Consider the following 7,500-nt stretch of genomic DNA (forward strand, 5'->3'; position numbering starts at 1 on the left):
ATGCTTGTGTGTGTATTTATATATAAACAATAATTAACAGAGTACACACACATATATTATGTAAACACAAACTTTTATTTTGGATGCGATTAATCGCGATTAATCTTTTGACAGCCCTAATAAAAATACCTTGTATAAAGAACTAAAGACTAGCGGTTGAAATATTTAATTCTCATTATAATAGTGACAAAAAACATCAATATTACATGATATGCATTTTTTTCCTCATTCTCATGAAGATAATGTTAAAAAAGTCATTCAGATTACCATAATGTGGGGAAAAAATCATTCCTAAAAACCTAAAAACATTTTTTTTATCTGCATAAATTAAATCCATCATGATGTAAACTTACAACTGGGCATTATACATGTTTTCATTTAAAATCATAAATATCTGACCTATGTAGGAAACATTTGTCTGTGTGTGTATATATATATATAATATATTTGTGTGTGTGTTTATATATTACTCATATGTACATTATTTACATGGGCGTCGGAAGCTCAACAGATGTGGGCGTGTCCTCTGTCAGAAAAGCTTTACTGGAGTAGATGCATTTACATCAAGTGCAGATTTATCGTCTCGTTTGCTAAACGTCAGGCTGGACAGACAGAATTACTGAAATCACGGAATCATTTACAGTGGCAATAGTGTAAGATTCATAGCAGAACGTTTTGGTGAATATTGACCCGATTAAGGCCTGTTCACACCCGGTCGAGTTTTGCGCACGTTTAATCGCAGATGTTTAACGTCTTGTGCCTAAACAAAGGGTGCACACCGACACACAAAACGCCAGCCGTAAAAGAGTCGTTTAAAAAAAAAAAAAACACCTCGGGTTCGTTTTTTTATTTTGACGCGGCGCGTTAAAAACTGTCCGACCAATGAGATCTTTCTGTAATTAATCATGATTAATCGCAATTAATAAAAATTGGAGTTTAAAGGTCCCATGGCATGAAATTTTCATTTTATGAGGTATTTCAACATTAATATGAGTTCCCCTAGCCTGAATATTGTCCCCAAGTGGATAGAAATGTTGATCGGTGTAAACCCGAGTTCTGGCTGTCTCTCTCTGCCTTTGAGAAAATGACAGGCCAGACGAGCCAATCCTGAAGTCTCCTGGTTTGACGTCCACACAGGAACGGTTTCCTCCCTTTCCTCCACCCAGAGAATCTGGCACGCCCATGCAAACGCTCGAGAGATCATTAACGTTACTTGTGAACGAGTGAACTGGCAGTTTCTCAGTGTTTGGATGTACAAATGAAAACAGAAGTCTTTCTTCAGTTCCTTCTGATCTGTGATCATTGATTTCTGATGTGTAGCTAATTATTTATTATTCGTGCACACGCTGCGGCTTCTCTCTCTCCCGACAGAACGGTGTTTTCGTGTTTTATATCTTGTGAGTCAGTGTTTTTGTACGTCCTCGTCGCGTCTATCTGTTCTAAAATGTGCATACAGTCTTTTCTGTTTAACATCAGCAGAGCCACATCTTTAGAGATAAACCTCACGCACGCCGAGGCTCGGCCTTCAACATCCCCGACCCCCAGTACTGCATCTGGCCCACAGCGGAGGCACCAAACGCGGCGTGAGATTAAGCAGAAGGGGTTAAGCGTGAGGGTATCCGGCTAGGCTAGCCAGCTTTCCCCACAATAAACTGGATTACATTCGATTACTGCTGTTGTGTCTTTGTTTGCGCTGTGTAAGTTACTCAATGCGCGTCACTGACGCTTTTCATATGATTGGAACATATCTAGAAATAATGCTTTAATCAAACTTACTAACTCGTTCATCTCGCTGTAATGGTACATTGCATGTGTTACAAAGTTGGTAGAATAATGATGAAGACGGACTCGGCGTGACTGGGACTCGTGTTTATTCAGAACTCTCAGATACAAACACAATAAACTCGCGCTGACTGACAGCGCTCTCACAACTCAGTAGTTACTATAAATAACTTTGTTAGCAATCGCTCCGTCTCCGTGATGTCCGGTTCGCGAACGAATCATTCTTTTGAATCGGTTCTTTTTAGTGAACCGAACCAGTTCACCAAATCGGACTGAATCGTTCTAAACGGTTCGCGTCTCGAGTCAGCGCTGATCCATAATTTACTAAAGTTACTAACTTTCTGACATGAGTGACAGCCCCTCCGACTAGAAATAAACTAATAACCTGAAGTATATTCTAGTAACTACAACAGTTCACCCTGAACTGAGACATGCTGAGAGAACTGATGAGAAGTGAACTCAGGTCCATCCGTCTCTCTGGCAGACTCGTGCCTGCTCGTGCCTCGTTAAACCACGCCCCCTCCGCTCATTTAAAATGCAAAGATGTCAGCCAATCACAACAGTGGGCGTTTTTCCTGAAGTCTCACAGCAGACACGCCTCTTGAAGCAGGGCATTCAGCCACAGGGCAAACAGCAGTATAGAAAAAATGCCTTTTATTTCTAAATTATGACATTTTATGATGTAAAAATCATACTAACAATATAAGTACACCTCAGGAAACACTATAAAATAATAGAAAAATGCCATGCCATGGGACCTTTAATAATTTCAGTTACTCCAAATTAATGTAGAAATTATTTAAGGAAACGGCATATTTCAAATATGTGTTGTATTGTCATGTTTTTATGAATGAAGGCCAGTATCACTGATACTAAAGTCTCTATGAAACATTAATGATGTTACTTTACAGGATCACTGAAAGAACCCAGTGTCAACATTTATTAGGCTTTAAGAAAAAAACTTAATTTAAGAGAACTTAAAACAATCTTTACATACCCCCATCCCTGTTAGACATATACAGAAATGTAATGGTTATCAAACACCTTTCTTAACTGCATAAATAATAAATTAAATATAGATTAATCATTAAAGCTACGCTTATCTCTGTTCACGTTGTTCTGTGATGAACATAATGACATCATCATCATCATCATCAGTGCTGCTGTCACTTTAAGAACAGCCGCTGACGAACATGGATCTGACGCGCATCTCATTATCTCACAAGTACATTTAAGACGTTATTTAACTCATTTTAGACGTTATTTACCTAATTTTAGACGTTATTTACCTAATTTTAGACGTTATTTACCTCATTTTAGACGTTATTTACCTAATTTTAGACGTTATTTTACTAATTTTAGACGTTATTTTACTAATTTTAGACGTTATTTACCTAATTTTAGACGTTATTTTACTAATTTTAGACGTTATTTACCTCATTTTAGACGTTATTTACCTAATTTTAGATGTTATTTAACTAATTTTAGACGTTATTTACCTAATTTAAGACGATATTTACCTCATTTTAGACGTTATTTACCTCATTTAAGATGTTATTTACCTCATTTAAGACGTTATTTAACTCATTTTAGACGTTATTTACCTAATTTTAGACGTTATTTACCTAATTTTAAACGTTATTTACCTCATTTAAGACGTTATTTACCTCATTTAAGACGTTATTTACCTAATTTTAGACGTTATTTTACTAATTTTAGACGTTATTTACCTAATTTTAGACGTTATTTACCTCATTTAAGACGTTATTTACCTCATTTAAGACGTTATTTAACTCATTTTAGACGTTATTTACCTAATTTTAGACGTTATTTACCTAATTTTAAACGTTATTTACCTCATTTAAGACGTTATTTACCTCATTTAAGACGTTATTTACCTAATTTTAGACGTTATTTTACTAATTTTAGACGTTATTTACCTAATTTTAGACGTTATTTTACTAATTTTAGACGTTATTTACCTCATTTTAGACGTTATTTACCTAATTTTAGATGTTATTTAACTAATTTTAGACGTTATTTACCTAATTTAAGACGATATTTACCTCATTTTAGACGTTATTTACCTAATTTTAGGCGTTATTTACCTCATTTAAGACGTTATTTACCTCATTTAAGATGTTATTTAAATCATTTAAGACGTTATTTAAATCATTTAAGACGTTATTTAACTCATTTTAGACGTTATTTACCTCATTTAAGACGTTATTTACCTCATTTAAGACGTTATTTAAATCATTTAAGATGTTATTTAACTCATTTTAGACATTATTTACCTCATTTTAGACATTATTTACCTAATTTAAGAAGTTATTCACCTCATTTAAGACGTTATTTACCTCATTTTAGACGTTATTTAACTCATTTAAGACGTTATTTACCTCATTTTAGACGTTATTTACCTCATTTTAGACGTTATTTACCTAATTTAAGACGTTATTTACCTCATTTAAGACGTTATTTACCTCATTTTAGACGTTATTTACCTCATTTTAGACGTTATTTACCTAATTTTTGATGTTATATACCTCATTTTAGATGTTATTTACCTCATTTGAGACGTTTTAGACGTTATTTAACTCATTTAAGACGTTTTAGACGATATTTACCTCATTTTAGATGTTATTTACCTCATTTTAGATGTTATTTACCTCATTTTAGACGTTTTTTAACTAATTTAAGGCGTTTTAGGCGTTATTTAACTCATTTAAGACGTTATTTAACTCATTTAAGATGTTATTTAACTCATTTAAGACGATTTTTACCTCATTTTAGATGTTATTTACCTTATTTTTAGACGTTTTTTAACTAATTTAAGACGTTTTAGGCATTATTTAACTCATTTAAGACGTTATTTAACTCATTTAAGACGATATTTACCTCATTTTAGATGTTATTTACCTCATTTAAGACATTATTTACCTCATTTTAGACGTTATATACCTCATTTTAGACGTTATTTACCTCATTTAAGACGTTATTTAACTCATTTAAGACGTTTTATACGTTATTTACCTCATTTAAGACGTTATTTACCTCATTTTAGATGTTATTTACCTCATTTTAGACGTTTTTTAACTAATTTAAGGCGTTTTAGGCGTTATTTAACTCATTTAAGACGTTATTTAACTCATTTAAGATGTTATTTAACTCATTTAAGACGATTTTTACCTCATTTTAGATGTTATTTACCTCATTTTAGACGTTTTTTAACTAATTTAAGGCGTTTTAGGCGTTATTTAACTCATTTAAGACGTTATTTAACTCATTTAAGATGTTATTTAACTCATTTAAGACGATTTTACCTCATTTTAGATGTTATTTACCTCATTTAAGACATTATTTACCTCATTTTAGACGTTATATACCTCATTTTAGACGTTATTTACCTCATTTAAGACGTTATTTAACTCATTTAAGACGTTTTATACGTTATTTACCTCATTTAAGACGTTATTTAACTCATTTTAGACGTTATTCAACTCATTTTAGACGATATTTTCCTCAGTTAAGACGATATTTACCTCATTTAAGACGATATTTACCTCACTTAAGACGTTATTTAACTCATTTTATACGTTATTTAACTCATTTAAGACGTTATTTACCTCATTTAAGACGATATTTACCTCATTTAAGACGTTATTTAACTCATTTAAGACGTTATTTACCTCATTTTAGACGTTATTTACCTCATTTTAGACGTTATTTACCTAATTTAAGACGTTATTTACCTCATTTAAGACGTTATTTACCTCATTTTAGACGTTATTTACCTCATTTTAGACGTTATTTACCTAATTTTTGATGTTATATACCTCATTTTAGATGTTATTTACCTCATTTGAGACGTTTTAGACGTTATTTAACTCATTTAAGACGTTTTAGACGATATTTACCTCATTTTAGATGTTATTTACCTCATTTTAGATGTTATTTACCTCATTTTAGACGTTTTTTAACTAATTTAAGGCGTTTTAGGCGTTATTTAACTCATTTAAGACGTTATTTAACTCATTTAAGATGTTATTTAACTCATTTAAGACGATTTTTACCTCATTTTAGATGTTATTTACCTTATTTTTAGACGTTTTTTAACTAATTTAAGACGTTTTAGGCATTATTTAACTCATTTAAGACGTTATTTAACTCATTTAAGACGATATTTACCTCATTTTAGATGTTATTTACCTCATTTAAGACATTATTTACCTCATTTTAGACGTTATATACCTCATTTTAGACGTTATTTACCTCATTTAAGACGTTATTTAACTCATTTAAGACGTTTTATACGTTATTTACCTCATTTAAGACGTTATTTACCTCATTTTAGATGTTATTTACCTCATTTTAGACGTTTTTTAACTAATTTAAGGCGTTTTAGGCGTTATTTAACTCATTTAAGACGTTATTTAACTCATTTAAGATGTTATTTAACTCATTTAAGACGATTTTTACCTCATTTTAGATGTTATTTACCTCATTTTAGACGTTTTTTAACTAATTTAAGGCGTTTTAGGCGTTATTTAACTCATTTAAGACGTTATTTAACTCATTTAAGATGTTATTTAACTCATTTAAGACGATTTTACCTCATTTTAGATGTTATTTACCTCATTTAAGACATTATTTACCTCATTTTAGACGTTATATACCTCATTTTAGACGTTATTTACCTCATTTAAGACGTTATTTAACTCATTTAAGACGTTTTATACGTTATTTACCTCATTTAAGACGTTATTTAACTCATTTTAGACGTTATTCAACTCATTTTAGACGATATTTTCCTCAGTTAAGACGATATTTACCTCATTTAAGACGATATTTACCTCACTTAAGACGTTATTTAACTCATTTTATACGTTATTTAACTCATTTAAGACGTTATTTACCTCATTTAAGACGATATTTACCTCATTTAAGACGTTATTTAACCTAATTTAAGACGTTATTTAACTCATTTTAGACTATATTTACCTCATTTAAGACGATATTTACCTCATTTAAGACGATATTTACCTCATTTAAGACGTTATTTAACTCATTTTAGACGTTATTTACCTCATTTAAGACGTTATTAACCTCATTTAAGACGTTATTTTCCTCAGTTAAGACGATATTTACCTCATTTAAGACGTTATTTTCCTCAGTTAAGACGATATTTACCTCATTTAAGACGTTATTTACCTCATTTAAGACGTTATTTAACTCATTTTAGACGATATTTTCCTCATTTAAGACGTTATTTAACTCATTTTAGACGTTATTTAACTCATTTAAGACGTTATTTAACTCATTTTAGACGTTATTTACCTCATTTTAGACGTTATTTAACTCATTTAAGACGTTATTTACCTCATTTAAGACGTTATTTACCTCATTTAAGACGTTATTTACCTCATTTTAGACATTATTTACCTCATTTAAGACGTTATTTACCTCATTTTAGACGTTATTTACCTCATTTAAGACGTTATTTACCTCATTTAAGACGATATTTACCTCATTTTAGACGTTATTTACCTCATTTAAGACGTTATTTACCTAATTTTAGACGTTATATACCTCATTTTAGACGTTATATACCTCATTTTAGACGTTATTTACCTCATTTAAGACGTTATTTAACTCATTTAAGACGTTATTTAACTCATTTAAGACGTTACTTACTGCAGTTAAGATGACATTTAC

General features: G+C 30.9%; 1 protein-coding gene across 1 annotated transcript in view; it reads right to left on the reverse strand.

Moving 5' to 3' along the window:
- afg3l1 (AFG3-like AAA ATPase 1) overlaps positions 1 to 7,500 on the reverse strand; it is a 27,034-nt gene that overhangs the window by 15,393 nt on the left and 4,141 nt on the right. The window lies entirely within an intron of this gene.

This window comes from Gobio gobio (assembly GCF_949357685.1).
Source record: "Gobio gobio genome assembly, chromosome: 25".
Classification (NCBI taxonomy): domain Eukaryota; kingdom Metazoa; phylum Chordata; class Actinopteri; order Cypriniformes; family Gobionidae; genus Gobio; species Gobio gobio.